The 23,356-nt window shown below is 44.8% G+C and overlaps 1 long non-coding RNA gene across 1 annotated transcript in view; it reads left to right on the forward strand.

Moving 5' to 3' along the window:
• Positions 1-14,616, forward strand: part of LOC141048219 (uncharacterized) — a 132,604-nt gene extending 117,988 nt beyond the window's left edge. The window contains exons 2-3 of the long non-coding RNA XR_012219992.1: positions 13,342-13,406; positions 13,635-14,616. This is a non-coding gene — a long non-coding RNA (uncharacterized lncRNA). The remainder of the gene's footprint in view (positions 1-13,341; positions 13,407-13,634) is intronic.
• The last annotated feature ends 8,740 nt before the right edge of the window (positions 14,617-23,356 follow it).

Genomic DNA, 23,356 nt, shown 5'->3' on the forward strand with positions numbered 1-23,356 from the left:
ATTTGTAATGGACGTCAACTTACAAGCGGATGCAGTGGTGCTTTATGATCAGCTTTCACAGTTGTGATAGCCACAGACGTGTGACATTCCTGCCACCATTTTTCAATGTCTCCTCTCATGCCAATCTAATAGAGTCACCTACAGCCTGTGGCTTCTGTCTCTTGCACTCCAAAATGACCAGACACATCATGATAGGCAGTGAGGACCATGTCTTCATCTTTCCCTGTGATCACAATTTGATGGAGACGAATAATGGTGATTTGATCCACACTACTGTGATAAAGCAATCCTTTCTTCACAAAGAACATTTTTGCTGTGTCCACAGACACAGTAATTGAGGGTCTGCATCACCTCTGCAACATCTACCGGGAGGTTTTCCCACGATGAGTAATTCCCAAATTTCTGCTAACACTCGACTTTCCGTCTGTACTTGTATCCATGTAGTCTCCAGTAGCGGAGAGTCTAGACTGGCTTACTGAGATTGAAATATATATGAAGATTTAAAAGTACCACAACACTGCATACTGTTGTACGCTTCGACTACCTTTCCCTTTTTCTACTTTTTAAATTCTGGTGTAATACATAGTGAGCCTGTGAGTGTCTGTGTCTGACGCCGGAAGTATAGACTGAAATTTACATTTACCCCTAGTCTGGATACACCTGCTATGTGCTGATACAGTACCTTTGTTCCAAATTTTGTATTAAGGTATCATCCATAGTGAGTGAGCGTGTGTGGTTTACGCCTTCTATATATACGGTGAATCGGAGATACCAATTTTTACCCTATACTCGATACAGCTTGTATCTTGTTATACAATACCTTTGTTCGACATTTAGTATTACGTTAAAATCCATACTGAGTAAGCGTCTGAGAGTGACTACGGGACTATTTTTACGGAGATTTCAATTGTACCCTATAATATATATATATACTTGCTATCTTGCTATCCAGCACCTTTTTTGCAACATTTTTTATTATGGTCAAACCCAGACTGAGTGAGTGCATGAGGGTGACTCCGGAAATTTATACCGAGATTCCAAATTTTGTCAACACTGTGTACAGCTGTACGCTTCTGATACAGTAACCTTTTTTGCTATTTAGATTCTGGTGTAATCCATAATGAGCCTGTGAACGTCTGTCTGTTACTCTGGCAATATGTTAGGAGCTTTTAGATTACCCCAACACTGTATACAGCTGTAGGCTTGTGTTACATTACCCATTTACAGCTTTTCATATTCTTGTGTAATCCATACTGGGCCTGAGAGCGTTTGTATCTGCCTCCTGAAATGTATACGGAGATTCAGAATGTTTACACTATACTATACACTCACTGGCCACTTTATTAGGTACACCTGTCCAACTGTGTGTTAAGACTTAATTTCTAATCTGCCAATCACATGGCGGCAACTCAGTGCATTTAGGCATGTAGACATGGTCAAGACAATCTCCTGCAGTTCAAACCGAGCATCAGTATGGGGAAGAAAGGTGATTTGAGTGCCTTTGAACGTGGCATGATTGTTGGTGCCAGAAGGGCTGGTCTGAGTATTTCAGAAACTGCTGATCTACTGGGATTTTCACGCACAACCATCTCTAGGGTTTACAGAGAATGGTCCGAAAAAGAAAAAAAATCCAGTGAGCGGCAGTTCTGTGGCCGGAAATGCCTTGTTGATGCCAGAGGTCAGAGGAGAATGGGCAGACTGGTTTGAGCTGATAGAATGGCAACAGTGACTCAAATTGCCACCCGTTACAACCAAGGTAGGCAGAAGAGCATCTCTGAACGCACAGTGCGTCGAACTTTGAGGCAGATGGGCTACAGCAGCAGAAGACCACACCGGGTACCACTCCTCTCAGCTAAGAACAGGAAACTGAGGCTACAATTTGCACAAGCTCATCGAAATTGGACAGTAGAAGATTGGAAAAACGTTGCCTGGTCTGATGAGTCTCGATTTCTGCTGCGACATTCGGATGGTAGGGTCAGAATTTGGCGTAAACAACATGAAAGCATGGATCCATCCTGCCTTGTATCAACGGTTCAGGCTGGTGGTGGTGGTGTCATGGTGTGGGGAATTTTTTCTTGGCACTCTTTGGGCCCCTTGGTACCAATTGAGCATCGTTGCAACGCCACAGCCTACCTGAGTATTGTTGCTGACCATGTCCATCCCTTTATGACCACAATGTACCCAACATCTGATGGCTACTTTCAGCAGGATAATGCGCCATGTCATAAAGCTCGAATCATCTCAGATTGGTTTCTTGAACATGACAATGAGTTCACTGTACTCAAATGGCCTCCTCAGTCACCAGATCTCAATCCAATAGAGCATCTTTGGGATGTGGTGGAACGGGAGATTCGCATCAGGGATGTGCAGCCGACAAATCTGCGCCAACTGTGTGATGCCATCATGTCAATATGGTCCAAAATCTCTGAGGAATGCTTCCAGCACCTTGTTGAATCTCTGCCACGAAGAATTGAGGCAGTTCTGAAGGCAAAAGGGGGTCCAACCCGTTACTAGCATGGTGTACCTAATAAAGTGGCCAGTGAGTGTATATACCTTGTATCTGGTGATACTGTACCCTTTTTCATCTTTTTATTTTATTGGTTAATCCATACTGAGCCTGTGAGCGTCTGTGTATGAATCATGAAATATATACAGACATTTACTGTTATCCATAGACCGCATAAAGCTGTACGCTTCTGATACAGTACCAAATATCTGCTGGTATTTTGGGTCCATTTTCCAAAACATGAGGAAGTATGGTGGTAGGGGACGCGGATGTGGGCGTGGGGGGCCACCTGGTACTGATGGTGGTGGTGGTGCACCTGCTGGCAGTGCCAATAAACACAATAGCAGCTAAGGCAGGAGGTGTTGAGCCTGCGTCATGGTGTAGCTCTGGAAGGCCTGTAAGGCTCCGTTTTCAGGGAGTAGGTAGACTGCTTTTAAAGCCAGAGCATCAGGAACTGCTTTTGGTTTACATTGCTGAAACAGCCTCCAGCTCTATCGCCTCCTCTTCTGAAGTTTAACAAAATGCAAGCACTGAGTCGTAACTGCAGGCTTCTAGTCAGGAGCAACCCCTTTCCTTGTGTCCTTCACCCACACCAAAAGTGAAGGATGTGGCAGCACACACTTCAGATTACTCCATGGAGCTCTTCTCACATACCATGCTTGGGTTAATAAAAAATGGGGCCCATCATATACTGGAGCATTCCAAATGGGGGACATCAGACACTGGAGCAGCATCTATGGGGCACATGATACACTGGAGCATTAGAAATGGGGCCCATTTTATATGGAGCATTATTAGGGCCCATCATACACTGGAGCATCATCCATGAGGCCCATCATATACTGGAGCATTATGTGGAGCTCATCATATACTGTATGAAACATTATATGGGACCAATTATTCTGTAAGGAGAAATATATGGGGCTTATTATTCTGTATGGCGCACAATGTGGCGGCCATAATACTGTATGGAGTAATATACTGTCCTTCTTTTGAGCTATTGTACAATTTAAAATAGATCAGTCATGTCATGTAAGCAGTGAAGTATTTGTCATTATACTATACCTATATTTCTGTGCCGAATCGGAGCATTATGAGTTGTATGTGTTAAAGGGGCGCACTGACACTCTTTGGCCCAGGGCACAAGAAAACCTGGAGCCAGCCCTACCCCCCAAAACTTTAGCCAAATAAGCCCCAGTTTTCAATGCGTAACTATTATTATGAAGTAAATTATGGTTGACAAGCTTCAGTAATAAGAATTGATGTTTTTGGCTTTGAAATGGGCACTGTAGGTGTGTTTCCTGTCCTCCACTCCCTGCCGACTTTGCTTCCCCATTGACTTGCATTGGGTTTCGTGTTTTAGTCGGCCTCCGACTTTTCCCTATAGTTGGCTGATTTTGTTCGACCCGACATTTGCGAAAGTCGGGTTTCATGAAACCCGACTCGACCCTAAGAAAGGCAGAGTCGCTCATCTCTACTGGCTACTGATCCGAGATGCTCCAGGGCAGTATTGTAAACAGCATCTCTCAGAATCGTCCACTGTTCCTCAACTCCGGTCTCTTCTGCCTGCAGTATATATAACAGTCTGCCATCAAGGTTATTGGCAAAATACTCTGCAATTCTTTTATTTTGCAGCTTATAGACATTCAGCCTTTTTGTAGTTTTCTGTCCTTGGGGTCTCCTCGCCGGCAGGATGTGGAGCCTGCACTTAGACACAATGAGGCGATAGTCAGTCCAGCATTCTTCACCACAGATGGCCTTCCTAACTCTAAAGCCCATCCCATCCCTTTTCCTGGCAATGATGTAATCAATGAGATGCCAATGCCTTGAGCATGGGTGCATCAATGATGTCTTCTTGCGCGTGGGTAAATGGAATAGGGTGTTGGCAATGACAATGTCATGTGTGGCCACAGCTTCAGGAGCAGCAGGCCATTACTATTACACTTGAAGTCTAATGAGCTTGTCTGCCTGTGGGATTGCTGAAATAAGTGTGTCAAGTTCATCATAGAACTTATCTTTAATGTCATCTGGGTTAGTCATAGTGGGAGCAAAGGCGCTGATCAGAGTTGCATGTTTTTGTTTGAAAGTGGGAGCTGAAGTGTCATCAGACAGTCAATGATGCCCTCCAGAAGCCTGGTAAGTTTACCAACAAGATGAGTTTTGATAGCAAATCCCACACCGGCTTCTCGTTTTTCATTGCTGCCTCGACCACTCCAGAAAAGCGTATATCCACCACTATGCTCTGTCAATTGACCTTTGTCTGCCAGGCATATTTCACTGAGAGCTGCTCTATCAACATTGCAACAAGCTAGCTCCCTAGCAACCAATGCCATTCTTCTCTCTGGTCTGTCTGCTTTAGTATTATCCAGCAGAGTACTCACATTCCATGTACCAAGGTTGAGTACCATCATTTTTTTTCTTTATTGTGTGTCGACCGCTGTATGGGAAACCCGCCAGCTGCGTTAGGCTGGCCAGGTGAAATAAAGCACCCTATGTTTGAGGCACCTTTTCTAGTCCCGTCCTAGATTGAGGTGAGCAGACTGATCCTAAACAGGACTGCTCAGACACGCAGTAAGCTGCCAACCTTCACTGTTGCTTCAGTCCAGTGGGGAGCGACCATATGGCCTTGGCCGCCTGCTTGCAGGTTCGTGACTACAGCTTCCATTGAATTCACACGTGCTGCTCTGCCACTCTCCAATTGCCACAGGACTTTGGATACGCAGTAGTTGAAGTAATGACTTGCGCTTAACTTGGATTAAAGTGAGGAAGAGTTGTGCAAGTCATCAGCCTCACTCTCTTGCCCATACCTATCGAGCCCCAGTGGCAAGAACTAGATGAGACAACAGGAGATAGGCCTCTGCACCCTGACCAGTTAACCTAGTAGAAAGGCAAACAAATAACATGTGGTATTTGCAATCTCCCCGCACTTGGAATTTGGAATTGGGATGGGCTACAGCTTGGTGAAAAAGCATCAACTTTTGTCACAATTATTAGAAAATGGCTGTCAATTAGAAGATGAATGTCAATCTTCCTTGGTGTGGGGATGGATGATTTTGAGAAAGGTCAGGAAACAACCCAGAACTGTACTAGAGAACCTTTTCATTGACCTGAAGAGAACACACTACGCCTTCATTGATTAAAATCCTGCAGGGCACTCAAGGTCCCTCTGCTCCCACCAGTACATGTCCAGACCTAAATTTGGCAATGACCATCTGGATAATCCAGAGGAGGCATGGGAAAAGATCATGTGTTTAGATGACACCAAAATAGAACTTTTTGGTATCAACTCCACTCGTCATATTTGGAGGAAGATGAAAGATGAGCATAACATCATACTTTGGGGTGCTTTTCTGTTAAGGGGACAGGACAACTACACTGTAATGAAGGGAGGATGGATGGGGTCATGCATTTCAAGATTTTGGCCAACAACCTCTTTCCAACCAGTAAGACCATTGAAGATGGGTCATGGCTGGATCTTTTTGCATGGCAATGACCTGATGCACAGCCAGGACAACAAAGGAGTGGCTCTGTAAGAAGCATTTCAAGGTCCTGGAGTGGTCCAACCTATCTCCAGATCTGAACCTAATAGAAAATCTTTGGCGGGAGCTGAAACTAAATGTTGCCCAGAGACAGCCCAGAAACCTGAAAGATCTCAAGAAAATCTGTGTAGAGAATTGGGACAGAATCCCTGCTACAGCCTGTGCAAACTTGGCCAAGAACTACAGGAAATATTTCCCTGTATGAGTCTTTCCCCTCTTCAGTTCCTGTCCCAGCAGCTTTGCTCCTCTCCTCTGCCAGAGACTTTTTCAGTGTTGACTCATGCAGGGAAAAGAGACCTCCTCTTTCTACATAGTGCTTAGAAGGATTCAGATTGTCTGTGTTGAATCATCTGATGTCATAAACCCAAAGGAAAGAGAAGAATTAACTAGGTACAAAGGCAAAATGAGCAATTGTAGAAAAAGAGTGCCACATAATCTGATGATTGAAATTTAATATGAGGATAACAATTTTGAAAGGAGTGCTTCTTTAATGAAATTGTTGATGTGTTCCTACTAGAGACATCTGTGTTGGAAGTCAGGAAAAGCAGTACACATAAGATCTTGTATAACTTCAATCTACTGTATAGTAGTTGCTAGTGCACACTATTTTCTTTTTTTTATATAGTGCAAAATTTTAATTTTATACTGTAACAATTACAATAAATACTGTATCAAAGTTTTATCATATATAATACAAAAGAGATGGGTTATAAACTTTAATCAGCATCTTTTTGCTAAATAAAAATATGCTTCTTGTGAGCTTTCCGATATTGAAATATCGGAAATCGGTCCGATATTTGCGATATCGGAATTCCGATTCCCGATTCCAATATTTTTTTCACATCGGAAAACGGAAATCCCATAATCCTTCAGCCTCTGAGCGCTCCGTGGAGCCAATCAGGAGCTGAAGAATTGCTGACAACATTGTGTAACTCCCCTAAGCTTGGTAGGAGGCATCCAAACTTGCTAGCTAGGGGCTGCACTGGGGTTGGCTGGCTGGATGGTGTGATCAGGCAGTATAAAAGGCTGCGCCTGCCATTTTAGCCTCACTCTACTGTGAAAGCAGATAGGGATAGGTTGCTGTTGGAGATAGGGAGAGATCTCGGATCTAATAGCGAGCGATAGAAATTGTTTTTCAGTGACTGTAGCAGCCCCTGTGTGTTACAGAAGCAGTCTTTTTCCTCACTGACCCCGCTCAGTTTCATTTTTTGTGCTGTGCAGGCTCTCAGTGAGATGCTTAGTGAGACAGTGCAGAGCACATTCACTGCAGCTGCTGCAGCTCCTCTTGCTGCAGCACTGTGTGGTGTGTGTCTCACTGCCTTTTCTTTTCATCCCTTAAATCTCCTTCCCCTATTTTTTCCTAAAAGTTAAACACTATATAGGGATTGTGCTGTGAAGGACCCAAACAACCTCTGTGGCTGGAGCCACACAGCACTTGGCCCAGTCCCGGAGAATCCTTTTTTTTTTGGTATCACAGCAGTGTCATTTACTGTGCTGTGACATCCGACCGTAAGTTGTACACTAATACCACAAACACACGTTACTCTATGTGTAGGCCACACTAGATTCAAATAAAGTGTAGCAGACACACCATCATCATACAATGCCATTAGTGTTTCTTATACCTGTTTGTAGTCCTACAGGAATAAGCACACTAATTCCTAATAATTACTTTCTTGCCGTTCTGAATCCATCGATAGAGATGAAGAAGGCAGGGAGTAAGGGACGTCCCCGCGGCGGCTGCGGAAGAGGTGCATCAGCAGCTAGACATGGTGCACATCCAGAGCAAGCAGCAGGCCCAAGTCACTCTGCACCTACTTTCACCCGGCAGCAGTCATTTATGCGCAGCTTGTTAGGAGCGCAGGGCCATAGGCTGATAAGAGAGGATCAAGTAGAAACCGTTGTTGGTTGGATGGCAGCTGAGGAATCCACCTCAATGAGTGCACCATCCTCCCAGGACCTCTCCACCACATCGGGTCAGGTCACTGAAGAGCAGCACCTATCTGCTTCTTCACCGCCCACTAAATTGCCCAGACATTCAGAGGGCCAGGAGCCAACCTTAATCCTCTTCTCAGAATCTGTTGGCTTGGAATCTGTGTGCCAGCCAGACAGCATTCCTGCAGCTGAAGAAGAGGTAGTGTGCACAGATGTGCAACCACTGTGTCCATCTGAGGAAGAAGTGGAGGGTGGGCCAGTGCCCACAGTGACCAGACCCCAGTCAGCAGATGATGATGAAACTCAGCTGCCAGTTTCTGCTGACGAAAGTGTATTGGATGACGAGGTCCTTGACCCATCATGGCATGCTGAGGGGCAGCAAGCAAGTGGGGATAGCTCAGAGGAAGAGCTTGCATGTGTGGCAAAGAGTGGCCGTCCACTTGGAAGAGGAAGAGGGAAAAATTGGTTGTCGGCTCCCTCAACTTCAGCACCCGTTAGGAGCAGGGCTCTTTTAAAGAACACAAGGGGTGCGCCCAAGAGTTGTGGTGCATGGGCCTTTTTCGACCAAGTTGCAGAAGACATTACAGTAGTCAGGTGCAAGCTTTGTCGACAAACTGTGCGGAGAGGGAAGAACGTCAGCAACCTTAATACCACCAATATGTTGACGCATGTCAGGAAGAGGCACCCTGTGGAGTGGCAGCATCACACCCAAGATGATTCGCCACCTGCAGCTGGTTCCCCACCTTCCACCTTTTCAGCCACAGCGGCCACCTTTAACTCCAGCTCGCAAACAGCTGCTCCCGCTTCCTCGCCAGAATGCCAGTGTGCATCTGCAGGCAGTGTTGTACGGCGGCACACTGTCTGTACTTCATCAGCATCAGCATCCCAATCGCTGGCATCCTCACACTCCCAATCCAATGTGCAGCCATCTGTCACACAGATGTGGGAGAAAAGGCGCCCGTACTCGGCAAAACACCCACGAGCACAGGGCATGAATTCTCACATTGCCAAACTGCTAGTGGTGGAAATGCTACCATTCTGGCTGGTGAGCAAGCCAGCCTTTATCGATATGTTGGGGTTTGCAATCCCACAATACAGCGTTCCCATCCGCTTCTACTTCAGCAGGCAAGCCGTCCCCGCCCTGCCACAGCATGTGGAGCGTAAAATTAAGCATGTGCTACAAAATGCAGTTAGTAGCAAGGTCCACCTGACCACCGACACGTGGACCAGTCAGCATGGCAAGGGACGCTACATTTCCATCACCGCCCACTGGATAAATCTAGTTGAGCATGGAACTGAAGTAGACAGTGCAAGTGCGCGGGTCCTGCCAACTCCATGGATTGCAGGCCTCTCCTCCGCACAAATTGACTCCTCATAATCCTCGTCAAACTCGCCTGCACCCAGATGTACCACAACAACCGATTTCAGCACTGCATCGGCAAAACATCAACAGGCCGTGTTGAAATTGGTTTATCTGGGTGATGTTAGCCACATCGCAACCAAGCTGTGGAACACGCTCAAGGAGCAGAGCAACATGTGGCTTGCGCCGCTCAACCTCCTGCCAGGTATGGTGGTGTGTGACAACGGCCGAAACCTGGTCGCGGCTCTGGGCATAGGTGGTCTGACTCACATTCCATGCCTTGCCCATGTCCTAAACTTGGTGGTGCAGAGTTTCCTTAGGAACTATCCTGACCTTGAGGAGCTGCTGCACAAAGTCAGATACGAGTGCTCTCATTTGCGGCGTTCAAGCATGGCTGCATCGTGCCTTTCAGCCATGCAGCGCAGATTGGGCCTGCCTGAGCACCGCATCATTGTTGACCTCCCCACCAGGTGGAATTCGACTTTGCATATGCTGCGGAGGTTGTGTGAGCAGCAACCTGCAATTATGGAGTTGCAGCTGCAGCAGGCGCAAAGTAGGTGACACACATCTCAGCCCTCCCACTTTACAACCACAGAGTGGGCATCCATGAAGGACATATGCACCATTTTGAGGTTCTTCGAGGACTCCACTGATGGTGAGCTCGGATGCTGCCCTACTCAGCCTGACTATTCCCCTTTTATGCCTTATAGAATCATCACTTAAAGGACTAAGGGATGAGGTTTCTCTGGAGAAGGAGGAGTATGATGAGACACTTGCACCAACCAGGCAATCTTCATCGGCCCAGTTGGTACAAAGCTCTGTGGGTGCCTCACAAAGGTCCAGGCAGGACACAACAGGCAAGGAGGATGAGGAGGACTATGAGGATGAGCCAGAGGAGGAAAGTACACAGCGCTCTACTAGTAGTCACCAGATAGAGTGTGGATGGGGTGATGCAAAGCAGCCAGAGCACATTCCTCCAGCTGGTGACAGTGATGCATGGCCAGTTGGCAGCCTTCAGCACGTGAGTGACTTCATGCTGCAGTGTCTGAGAATCGACCCACGCGTGGCTCGTATACTCCACACAAATGACTACTGGGTGGCCACCCTCTTAGATCCACGTTACCGGGACAGCCTTCAAAGCCTAATTACACCGTTGAACCGGGCGCGTAAAATGCAGGAGTACCAAGATGCACTGGTTAATTCACTCATGTACTCTTTTCCACTGCATAGCAGTGATGCGCGTGCACTAGCAGGCACCTCAGTGTGTCCTGCGCCCAGCGGAATCCGTTCCGAAGCCGGTAGCAGAAGCAGTACATCTGCTACTGACAGGTTCAGTATACCCAACCTGTTCCAACGGTTTCTGAACCCGCAAACAGTTCGGGCACCATCAGCACAGACAGTGCAATGCACTAGGAGGCAACGTTACCGTGACATGGTGGCACAATACCTCTCCACCCCTGTCAGTGTGCTTCAGGATGGATCTGCCCCCTTCAAGTTTTGGGTCTCCAAGTTGGATACATGGCCCGAGCTTAGCCAGTATGCCTTGGAGGTCCTGGCTTGTCCTGGTACAGTGTGATTTCTGAACGTGTCTTTAGTGCAGCTGGCAATGTACTAACAGACCAACGTACCAGACTATCCGCTGCAAATGTGGACCAGCTTACATTCCTAAAAATGAACCAGGCCTGGATTTCTGGTGATTTTTGCTGCCATGGGCCAGAGTAGACAGGTTACATGCATGGTTGGTAGCAGTATGCATGCTCTGTCATGTGCCTATGTTGCACACAGCGCCATCTGTTATGCCAGTGCTCTGGCCTCTACTACCAACATCTAGCCCCTGGCTCTGTGACTGACTCTTTCACCTCATACTGTTTTCCATGGGCTCTAGTACCGCCAGCTAGTGCCCATTTCCGTGACTGCTGATTTCACAGCATGCCTTGTTTCTGGGCTTTAGTACCGCCAGCTAGTGCCCATTTCCGTGACTGCCATTTTCACAGCATGCTGTGTTTCTGGGCAACAGTAATGCCAGCTGTACCTCATTAGACCAAAGTGGAAAAAAAGGACGACAGATGCCAAACACCTATAGGCAGAAGCACAAGAGGCGGGATCCAGCCTCGCCGGCTGTTTCCTGGCAGTGAAGTGCGGACAAAGGTGCCTCCCTCAAGGGGTAAACCGAGTTCCAGCATCAACAGCTGATTCTCGGGAGTGCCCAAGGGCACGGGTACCTCCTGCTCCAAACCGTGTTTCGACAACGCTCGTCATTACACGGTTGTGTCCGCCGCACTGTTCCACGCACCTGCCGTATATCATTCCGGCTCAGTTTGCTGTTATCCGTGGTGTCGGCAGTGTAGGAGCCCCCTATGTGGACTCCGGTACCTGGCGCTCAAGGCTGGTCTCGACAGTGCCAGTAGGCCCTCCTCCTCCCCTGCTGCGACTGCGGAGTAAAGAAGACTGTGTCCGGGTTGCGGGGGCAAATGTGGCTCTTGCACCTTCTACCGAGAAGACATTACTCCGTTAGAAGACCCAAAACAGGAAGACAGATGCAGAAGACCCAAGACAGGAAAACAGATGCAGAAGACCCAAGACAAGAATACAGATGGAGATGTCCCGGACTCCTGTCTTTTTGCTCTTGAACTTGCGTCTTTGTGGGGGTTTTTTGGGCTTCTCAGCAGTGCTTTTGGCTTATGTCACTACTACATTGTGGTATCCAAGCTACAGCAATGTCAGCTGTTGCCCAGTACAGCCACTGGCACTTTTACCTTCTGCTGCTTATCTGGGTTCCAGTAACGTCAGCTGGTTCTCAGTAGAGTCAATAGCTTAGGTCCCTCCTTTGTGGTATCCGAGTTCCAGTAACGTCTGCTGGTCCTTGGTAGTGCATTCTGGCACAGGTTAACTCCTGCTTAGTTATCGGCCTCTGGTAATGTCAGCTGTGCCCGTTAGTTCCATTGGCTCTTATGCTGATTTCTGCTGCCTATACGGGTTCCAGACTCACCAGCTGGTTCTCTCAAGTTCCTGTGCCTACTGTTACTTGTGCGTATTTCCTCTGGGTTTGGGACATTCTGCGACCAGCCAATAGAAGGATAACCATAGGCAGAGGTTTAGGAAGCAGTAGGAGCAGATGTACATGAACCAAAAGCAGAATATCAATGTGCAGAATTACTGAATAACAGTAATATAATCAGCAGAAGAAGACTAAGCATGGTTAAAAGGGAGTGTATCCGTTCCTCCACGTGGTGCTCCTGGAAACTCCCTGCAAAGCAGTTTGAGCTGAACGCGGACACATGTCAGTCAAAGGGCATATTGACACCACCACCGGCAGTTTTAATTTAATAATGTAAAATCACTAACCCTAACTATCCCTAACCCCTAAACCTTACCCTAAACCTTACCCTACTAACCATAAACCCTAACCCTATCCCAACTAATCCTAACACAAAGAAAAAACACCGCTGTTAAGAAGATGTTTTCCTGCTACAGCTTTCGCTCTGTGCATTTTTCTAGCGATTTTTTTGCTCCTCTGCCTCTGCAAACTCCTTCCCCATTATCCTGAGGTGTTTCCCCTCCATTTTATCCATTATATAGCACTGTAGTGGTCATTCTGTAATTCCGATTTTTTTCTCCCATTGACTTGCATTGATATCAGAAATTCCGATATCCGATATTTTTTCAATATCGCTCATCCCTACTGTCAATCATGCTTCACAAAGCCAAGATTTCTATTTCATGTCATGAAAATGTTTGACTAGCACTATATTACTTTTTTATTGTCAGTGTATTGTGGAAAGAACTGGCTTACAGATTGAGGATATAAACTGGCTTTCTTAACACAATGGGATTAAATAATGAGAAAATTAATGTGAATGAAGAAAAAAATAGTATTTGTCCTATGCATGTTCAATTTCTTAAAACGTTTTATGGCATTGTTGCAAATGAATTGATATTATAATTTTTTTACTTTTCAAAAATTATGACTAGTATTATATTACTATTTCATTCCATTTTAGATTACACAACATCTGCAGATACTCCCTTATATGAGAAGTAGAAATCTAGCAGTGAAATTGAAAAGGTGGGTGTAGTTTAACCCTCTCAATCTCCTTTGCTTACGCTCCAGACTTGCTCCAAGGCAAATATGCTCTATCGACCAATTCTTGCCCACTTTAATGAATTGAATAATGTGATTCCATTGGTTAGTGTCAATGGTAAATGCAAAGCAGAGGAGAGGAGACGCGCTGCTGTCATCAAACCAGCTATTTTTCTTAGAAATTCACATGTATTTATTTTTCTTTATTTTTAGTGCACGGAGCTTCAGATGCACTTTTTTGAATAGTAATCCTGTCCAAGAGGGAGAAAACCATGGATGGACATATCATTGGTGCAGCCTGTGCACCGTACTGGGACCCAAGAGGAAAGAATGCCCACTAACAGTACAAAAGCAGCAAGCCACTTCTCTGAAAGTCAGAACTATTGGAGTGCAAATCATCCATATACTATTCTTTCACAGGGGCCCCTGTCTGGCTATATCCTTCACAGGTGAAAGCTACTACATTTGTCCAAACTTTTACCCACTGCAGTGCCTGGCTGTATGAATTACAATATGTAAAAAGTCAGTAGTTCCGTACTAATGGTGTCTTTGAAATCTCAGATTTGACAATAGCATAGCTGGTGAAATTGCAGACTTCTTGAATCACTTAACAAAGTTATATAGGTTGAAAAAGACCTAGGTCCATCAAGTTCAACCTTTCTCCACCAATTGTACATTTTGTCACTAATTTATCTATAATCCACAATGTTATGTGTATTGAGGAAATCTTCAAGCCCTTCTTTAAAAGTTGTTATAGTGTCTGCCATTACTACCTCTTGTGTTCTGCATTCCACAGTCTGACTGCTCTAACTGTAAAAAATCCTTTCCTGTTTAGCTGCCAGAATCACCTTACTTCCACTTCTAATGAGTTCCCCCTTGTCTCTTGTATGGTCTTTGGAAGGAATAACCAATGTGCTAATGTTTTGTACAGGCTTCACATATATTTATACATGTAAATTAGATCTCATGTGAGGCATTTTTTTCTAAGCTAAAAAAGCCCAACTTTTCCAATCTCGCAACATATGAAAGGCCTTCCATCCCTTGTAATAATCTAGTTGCCCATCTTTGAACTGATTCTAACTTCTGAGTATCCTTTTTAAAATATGTAACCCAAAACTGCATCCCATATTCTAGTTGTGGCCTCACAAGTGATTTGTAAAGTAGTAATAATATGTTGGGATCACAGGATTTTATCTCTCTTTGTACATCCTAAAATCTTTTTTGCTTTTGCGGCTACTGCTTGACATTGAGTACCGCTGCTCAGCTTACTTGTAATGAGAATAGCCAAGTCCTTCTCCTGTTCTGTAGGTGCCGGACAACGGCCGTTTTGCGATTACTCGCTTCTACGGGTCCAGGTGGACCTCCCTCCCCTAGCATTCCTCCACGTCCTGCATGTCCACACATTTGATGGAAAATATGTTAAATAAAGACTCACAGTTTTTCAACTACATTGGTGAGTGCTGCATATTTCTTCTTTTTTTGCTTCACATTGAAATATTCATGTTTTTTCATGCAAGCACCTCCATTTTTTGAATGAGTCATGTGCCGCGGTGCTTCGGATGAGGAGCTCCGTCTGATAGTGTGGTGATTTGTGTGCCCTAGTGTGCCGTTCATCTGTTTGCTCTTTTCTGGGATCATCTAAGTATATTCCTATTTAATGTATATGCAGCAATAGGATTACATGATTCTATGTGCATTATTTTACATTTACCTACATTAAATTTCATTTGCCAAGTGTTTGCTCATTCAGTCATCTTATTCAGATCGTTTTGAAATATTGTAATGTCAAGGTCAGATTTTAATATCCTACATAGTTTGGTGTTGTCAGCAATGACTGACACTTTACTGTCAATCCCATCCACAAGGTCATTGATGAAGAGATTTAAAAAATGGGTCCTATAACTGATCCCTGCGGTACCCTACTGCTGACTATATCCCATTTAGAGAATGTACTATTTATGACAACTATTTATTGCTTCTGTAGCTTCAGTATAAGGCCGGTTTCACACTAGCGCATTTTCAACGCGCGCACGGCCGGGGGTAGCTCCGCCCCCGATCCGGCTCTCTACCCGGCGTGCCCGCCCCTTCCTTGTAGCGCCGCCTCCTAGCGGACAGCGGCGCCTGCGATCGGCGCACCCTATCTTTAGCATAGGGTGCGCCGATCGTGCGCAGGCCGTGCGCTAGTTGCGCTTTGACCTGCGCTGCGCACTTTTGACGGTGCGCCGTGCGCGCCAAAATCAAACTTTTCGGATTTTGGCGCGCACGGCGCACCGTCAAAAGTGCGCAGCGCAGGTCAAAGCGCAACTAGCGCACGGCCTGCGCACGATCGGCGCACCCTATGCTAAAGATAGGGTGCGCCGATCGCAGGCGCCGCTGTCCGCTAGGAGGCGGCGCTACAAGGAAGGGGCGGGCACGCCGGGCAGAGAGCCGGATCGGGGGCGGAGCTACCCCCGGCCGTGCGCGCGTTGAAAATGCGCTAGTGTGAAACCGGCCTAAGACTGATTTGTGGATCAGTATCAAATGCCTTTGCAAAGTCCATTTAAATCACATCAGCTGCATTACCAACATGCAGATTTGAATTTAGCGCCTTATAGAAACCCAACATGTTAGTTAGACAAAACTCATTCTTCATGAATCCATGCTGGATGTCAGTTATTATATTATTATCTACAATATATTTCTGCAGGTCATCTCTTATAATGCCCTCAAAAAATGTGCACATTACTAATGTCAGGCTTACCGGATAGTAGTTGCCTGGATCCACCTTCTTACTGTTCTTAAATATTGGTACCACATGAGCCATCCTTCAATCCTGTGTCACCAACCCTGTAAACAAGAGAGTCTAAGAATGTGAGATACAGAGGTCTGTCAATTATTGACATCAAATCCCTCAGTATCCGCGAATTAATGTCATCTGGGCAGGAGGATTTGTCAATGTTTAAATTGTTCAGACATATATGTACTTCTTTTTGTGTTAAACTAGTTATATCAGGTTTTGAATTTTGATTTTTGCCTTGTTGAAAAATCCCTGTAACTGACAGTTCATTGGTGAACACAGATGAAAAGTGCCTGTTTCATATCTCAGCCTTTTCTTTATCCTATGTAATTATCTTGTTATCATCATCTTTTAAGGGGCCAATATCATCTATATTTTTAAGTTTTGGCGTTAAAGTGTTTATAAAAAATTATAGGATTTATTTTAATGTCGTTGGTTATTCGTTTCTATGTAGATAACTTTGCTAGCTTTATTTCTTTTTACATTTTTTATTTAGATCTTTATACTTCTGAAATGCTATTTCAGTATTCTTGGCTTTCATGATTTTAAATGTCCTTTGTTTCTGTCTTATTAAACTTTGTACTGTATCATTTATCCATAATGGTTTCTTTTTATTCCTTGACATTTTATTACTAGAGGGTATACATTTTCTGCAGGATTCTAGTATTATTTCCTCAAAAATGCTCCATTTTTGTTTAGTATCCCCAGTTACCATGATGTGGTACCAGTCTAAGCGATTAAGCTCTTCCCTTGATTTGTTGAAATCAGCATTCTTAAATTTCCAGGTATTGGTATTTTCCCTTCTGAATGTTTGATTGAAAATTACATTGAAACTTACAATGCTGTAGTCCCTGCTTTCCAAATGCTCCCTGACTTGTAGATCTGAAATTGTATTTGCTCTATTTGACAGAACCAGATCCAGCAGATGACCTCCCCTGGTTGGTTCATTATCCAGTTAAGAGGGGTAATTGTCCTGAACTGTAGATAAGAAATGGTAGCTTTCAGCACAACCAGAAGATTCTATGTCTCATTGAATGTCTGGATAGTTAAAATTCACTATTATAAGAACCCTTTTACTGTTTGCTGTCTTTTTAATTTGTTGCAGCATTTCATGCTCTACCTGTTCAGCTATATTAAGAGGCTTTTAGCAAAGTCCAATTAGTAGCTTTCCATTATTGCCAACCCCTTGTACATTTACCCTTAGTGACTCTACATTGCTGTAACTCCCCACAATAACTTCATTTAGCACAAGATTTAATGTGGATGTTATGAACACCTTTTTTTATGTTTTCTGTGCTTTCTAAATGTAGTGTAATGCTCTATGTTTGTTACCCAGTCATGGCTCTCAAGTCAGGTTTCTGTAATTCCCACCGCATTGTTTTCTGTGACATCATAAGAGTCTCCAGTTCATTCATTATGTTTGCTAGACTTCTTGCATTTGCCAGCAGACATTAAATATTTTTAGCACATTTGTTACTCCTGCTCAGCTCCCTGATTTCTTTGCATATCCCAGCCCCCTAAATCCTCATTTACCCTTACTGCCTCCCTCTCTCTGTCTACTATATCTATCTCCATATTAGCACAACTACCCTCCCTCCCCAGATCCTAGTTTAAAAGATCTTCCATCTGTCTTGCCATTTTTTCCTCAAACACAGCTGAACGCTCTTCATTGAAGTGCATCCCGTCCCTACAATAGAGCCTGTAGCCGACAGAGAAGCCAGCCCATTTCTAGATGAGCACAAACCTTCCTTCCAGCACCAATTTCTAAGCCACTTATTAATCTCCCTAAGCTCCCACTGCCTATCTAGTGATGCTCGTGGCACTAGCAGTATTTCTGAAAACACCTCCTTGGAGGTTCTCGCCTTCAGCTTCTCGCCTAGCTCCCTGAAATCAATCTTAAAGACCTTCTGCCTCCCTCTAACTTTGTCATTGGTACCAATGTGTACCATGACCGCTGGGTTTTCCCCAGCCTCACCCAGTAATCTGTGCAATGTGGCAAACCTGAGCATCCGGCAGACAACAAACTGTTCGGCATTCATGGTATTCGCAACAGATGACCCTGTCTGTCTGCCTCATTATAGAGTCCCCTACCTCCAACATCTGTCTGTCCTTTGCTGCACTCCTATTTCCCTCCTTCCTACAGCAGTCATTTTTCCTGGTTGCTAGAAGCAACGTCCTGCTGCATTGATCCCAGTACTGGGCTTGCATTCCTAATATCAGCCAAACAGGCATATTTACTAGGTTGTGGCAGACCAGGACAGGACTTCATGGCACTTTTCCCCCTACCCCTTATTGTAACATTTACCGGGCTGCAAACAGTACATCTCTGTCCTGATCTTCCCTACCTCAACTCTCCTCCATATCACTGGCCACAGCCAGCGCAAGCTCAATGAGCTCTAAACTCTCCAGGTTTGCAATGCTCTTGAGTGTTGCAAACTGCACATTTAGATCCATTACCTAGGCTTCCAAACATGTAACTCGCTGGCATCGAATGCAGACATACTCACTCTCAAACAGCATTCAAGGCATGCATACATCTCACAAGAGGCACACCTTGTGGCATTGTCTATGGAGCACATATTCAATGAGGATAAACCATACAGATAAAAGCAGAAAAGAAAAACCAAAGGAAGCTAGTAAGGAAAAAAACAAACTATGCTCATGTGTTAAACTATGATATTGCATTTAATGTAATCTGCAGCCTCAGACTTATTGACAGTCCTCTCTCCGCTCAGCAGCCCTCACTTAGAGTGTCTGGAACTTGTAGGCCACCCAGCAGTACAGCACAGGTGTTTCTGCTAGTAGACTAGGAACAAACACTTACCTCTGGAACAAACACTTAAGTTTGTTCCTTGCTTCAGCCTTAGGGTTTGCTCACACTGCCATATAGAAAATTGATCCCATTCTCATTCAGGAGAGTAGGACAATTTTTTCTCACTTGTCATCATTACGCTGTCCAAATACAATCCATTTTTTTACTCAGCAGCTATTAGTCTTTTACAGGACCATTCACAGTGTCCTATGCTACAGAATTCTAATCTATCCATGAAAATTGGATGCCATACTGATGGTCCATATGGCATGTGATATTTTTCCTCACACTATACCAATTTCGGAGTAAGCACGCAGCATGCAGCAATTTTTTTTTCTCATTTCAAATACAGCTGAGAAAAAATACGCAAATCAGCACTGATTCATTGAATAACATTAGTCCGAATGCAATCTATTTTCTAACGAATTGCAAGAGTCCAATTTATACTCAAGTGTGAGCCTTTAAAAAAGCAAGAATTTTTGTTTTTTTTCAATATTTGCAGATGACACTAAACTCTGCAGGGTAATCGATACAGAGGAGGACAATTTTATATTTCAGGAGGATTTATGTAAACTAGAAGCTTGGGCTGATAAGTGGCAAATGAGATTTAATGTAAGGTCGTGCACTTGGGTAGAGAAAACAAGATGTATAATTATGTGCTCAATTGTAAAACACTGGCAAAACTGTCACTGAAAAAGACCTGGGTGTATTGGTGGACAACAAACTCACATTTAGTGGCCAGTGTCAGGCAGCTGCTGCAAAGGCAAATAAAATAATGGGATGCATTAAAAGAGGCATAGATGCTCATGAGGAGAACATAATTTTACCTCTATACATGTCACTATAGCGACCACACTTAGAATACTGTGTACAGTTCTGGTCTCAGGTGTATAAGAAAGACATAGCTGAACTGGAGCGGGTGCAGAGAAGGGTGACCAAGGTTATTAGGGAACTTGGGGGTCTGCAATACCAAGACAGGTTATTACACTTGGGGTTATTTAGTTTGGAAAATGGAAGGCTAAGGGGTGATCTTATTACAATATTTAAATATATGCAGGGACAGTACAAAGACCTTTCTAATGATCTTTTTACTCTTAGATCTGTGACGGGGACAAGGGGGCATCCTCTACGTCTGGAGGAAAGAAGGTTTAAGCATACTAACAGACACAGATTTTTTACTATAAGAGCAGTGAGACTATGGAACTCTCTGCCATATGATGTTGTAATGAGTGATTCCCTACTAAAATTTAGGAAGGGACTGGATGCCTTTCTTGAAAAGTATAATATTACAGGGTGTATACACTAGTTTCCTTAATATTGCGTTGATCCAGGGAGCTAGCCTGATTGCCATATGTGGAGTCGGGAAGGAATTTTTTTCCCCAATGTGAAACTTACTGTTTGCCACATGAGTTTTTTTGCCTTCCTCTGGATCAACATGTTAGGGCAAGTTAGGAAAGGATATGGGTTGAACTAGATGGACTTAAAGTCTTCCTTCAACCTTAATAACTATGTTACTATGTTTCTATGCATGCACATAAAAAAAAATAAATTCTTTACTAATAATAATAATAATAATAATAAATTTTATTTTTATAGCGCTGACATATTCCCCAGCACTTTACATTTCAGAGGGGATTTGTACAGACAATAGACATTACAGCATAACAATAATCACATACAGTAGATTATAACAAATACCAAGAGGAAAGAGGGCCCTGCTCGCAAGCTTACAGTCTATGAGGAAAGAGGTAGACACGAAAGGTGGGTGGTAACAGTTGCCCTGATTGTATGGACCAGCCATAATGTTAAGTGTGTGACAGTACAGACACAGAGGGCTAATGGATGCATAAAGCATGTGGGAACATGATGCGGGAAATCTGGTTATGGTAAAACTTTTGGCTGTGCCACACAGGGATAGATTAGGTTAATGTGTTGAGGCGATAGGCCAGTCTGAATAAATGGGTTTTTAGGGCATGCTTAAAATTGTTGGGATTGGGGACTAGTCGTATTGACCTGGGAAGTGCATTCCAAAGAATTGGCGCGGCACGTGTAAAGTCTTGGAGACGGGAGTGGGAGGTTCTGACTATTGAGGATGCTAACCTCAGGTCATCAGCAGAACGGAGGGCGCGGGTAGGGTGGTATACTGAAACAAGGGAGGAGATGTAGGGTGGTGCTGAGCCATGGAGGGCTTTGTGGGTGAGGGTAATAAGTTTATACTGAATTCTGGAGTGGATGGGTAGCCAGTGTAATGACTGGCACAAGGTAGAGGCATCTGTGTAACGATTGGTGAGGAATATGATCCTGGCTGCAGCATTCAAGACTACCACATGTTTAGGAGCTTAAACCCATCTTACATTAGGACATAAATTACCGTCATGGGCAGCCGTTTGCAGGTGTGAAAGTGGTTTTGGAGATGACCTCACTCCTCGCACAACTGGAGCTAAACTTTGGCTACAGCTGTTAAGCAATTAGTTGACATTAAAAATCTCTGACAGCAGAATTTAGTGGAAGAGTTGCCTGTGCTGACAAGCATTAACACTCATTGGCATGCATATGTCTGCTGAAGGCTCCCCCACTGCTTCAATTTTGGTAAGTGCTCAATCCCACTTGTGATGCAATCGGACAAGTGCAATCTGTGAGGCAGTGACTGGTGTCAGATGCGAGGGTCTCTATTTGTCCCCCAGGATGTGCACAGTAGCATATTGAGGCCGCTGGAGTGCATTGCAGTCACAGGCATATCTCTGATTGCAATACAAAATAAAAGAGTGTTGGTCTTGAGCAAGCTATTTGTCCAAGGCAGATTTAAGAAAACCTCTTCTGGGCTTTTATTTTTTAAATGTACTAGAGGATAGTAGTGGGGTGGTCCATTTCCTTCCCGGCCGTGCTTTCCATGTGGCCTACGGGCACAGGTTGCTTGTAAAAACCCCTACAGCAGAGGGTTGGGTGTGTCAGTCTTGTTTTGCAAATCTGCATAGCAGAAGGTTTTGCTATAGCTTCAGCCAGGATTTTATTTTCTTCATGTTTTGTGAGTATGCTGACTATTAAAGAGACTTTAATTTGATGTTTTCCTGGGTCACTGCCTGTCTTTCACACTGCAACATTCCCTCTGCACTACATATAGAATGCGGGCAGTGTGTCCTGAGGCATACCCCAAAACGTGCTGCATGTCAGTAATTAAGCCTGCAATGTTTGAGCTCTAGCCTGCTGACAAAATGGAGGAGCATTTGAAGCAGTTAGTCCTCACTCATGCAGCAAGAGCAGCAGCAGCATCAGCAACATTTCCAGTGGCAGCAGAAAGAGTATCAGCAACGGCAGAATGAGATACATAATCAGCAACAGCAGCAGACCACTAACTGGTTCAGGCAGTAGATCGCGGCTCTGTGAGAGACGTCCATACCAGTGACCACATTCCGTTCAGAGGCCCGGTACAAAGTCCGAACAGCGCTGAGGAAGATGAGTCCTGAGGATAAAATGGAATCTTTCCTCACTGTCTTGAGTGCACTGCAGAGCAGGAGATCTTGCTGGTGTCCCAGTGAGCTGAAGTAGTGGCCCCTTTCCTGATGGGAGATGCCCAGAAGGCCTAACTGGAACTCAGTTGGGGTAATGCACTGGATTATGAAAAGCTGAGAGGTGAGATCCTTGCCTGACTGTGTGCTAACACATATCTATGCTCACAACGAGAATTTCCGTGGACTTTTGTGTAGTAGCGTCCCGCCAGGTCTCAGGCACATGATTTATTGCAGCTTCTAAAAAAATGGCTCCAGCCTGAGACCTTAACTCCTTTCCAGATGGTAGAGAGGGTGGTGGTCGACCGACTCGTGAGGGCCCTGCCAGCAGCCATACAGCGTTGGGTGGGGCAAGGGGACCCGGCACTCTGGACCAGGTGGTCTGACTGGTTGAGTGGTATACAGGACTTTATCAGGGACACTGCTCCATTTCAGCTGTCACATAAGGCCCCACCAGCCCAGCAGTCTTGTTAAAGTCCACAACCCTCCACTGGGGCAAATCCAGACAGAGTCTGTACTGAGGTGGTATCCCACAGGCAGAGTGACAACAGACCCATTTTCCCTAAATCAGTCCCAAGTTCCACTCATGCCATAGCTATTAAGTTATGGTGGTGCAAAGGGCCTGGCCATGTGGCTGCCAACTGCTCCATAACAGCTTAACTAATGGAATGTGGGTATACTCGCAGTGTCTATGTACGCCCAGCCCATCTGCGCCACAACTACAGGCACTGCACTGCTGGTACCAAACCCCAACTCTGCAAGGTATTCATTAACGGGTACCATATGGATACAATGTTGGACTTACTGTATGAAGCTTTGTGACTCTGATTTATGGGTGCCT

The sequence above is a fragment of the Dendrobates tinctorius genome, unplaced genomic scaffold (assembly GCF_039654945.1).
Source record: "Dendrobates tinctorius isolate UK_male_01 unplaced genomic scaffold, ASM3965494v1 ptg000133l, whole genome shotgun sequence".
In the NCBI taxonomy this organism is placed as follows: domain Eukaryota; kingdom Metazoa; phylum Chordata; class Amphibia; order Anura; family Dendrobatidae; genus Dendrobates; species Dendrobates tinctorius.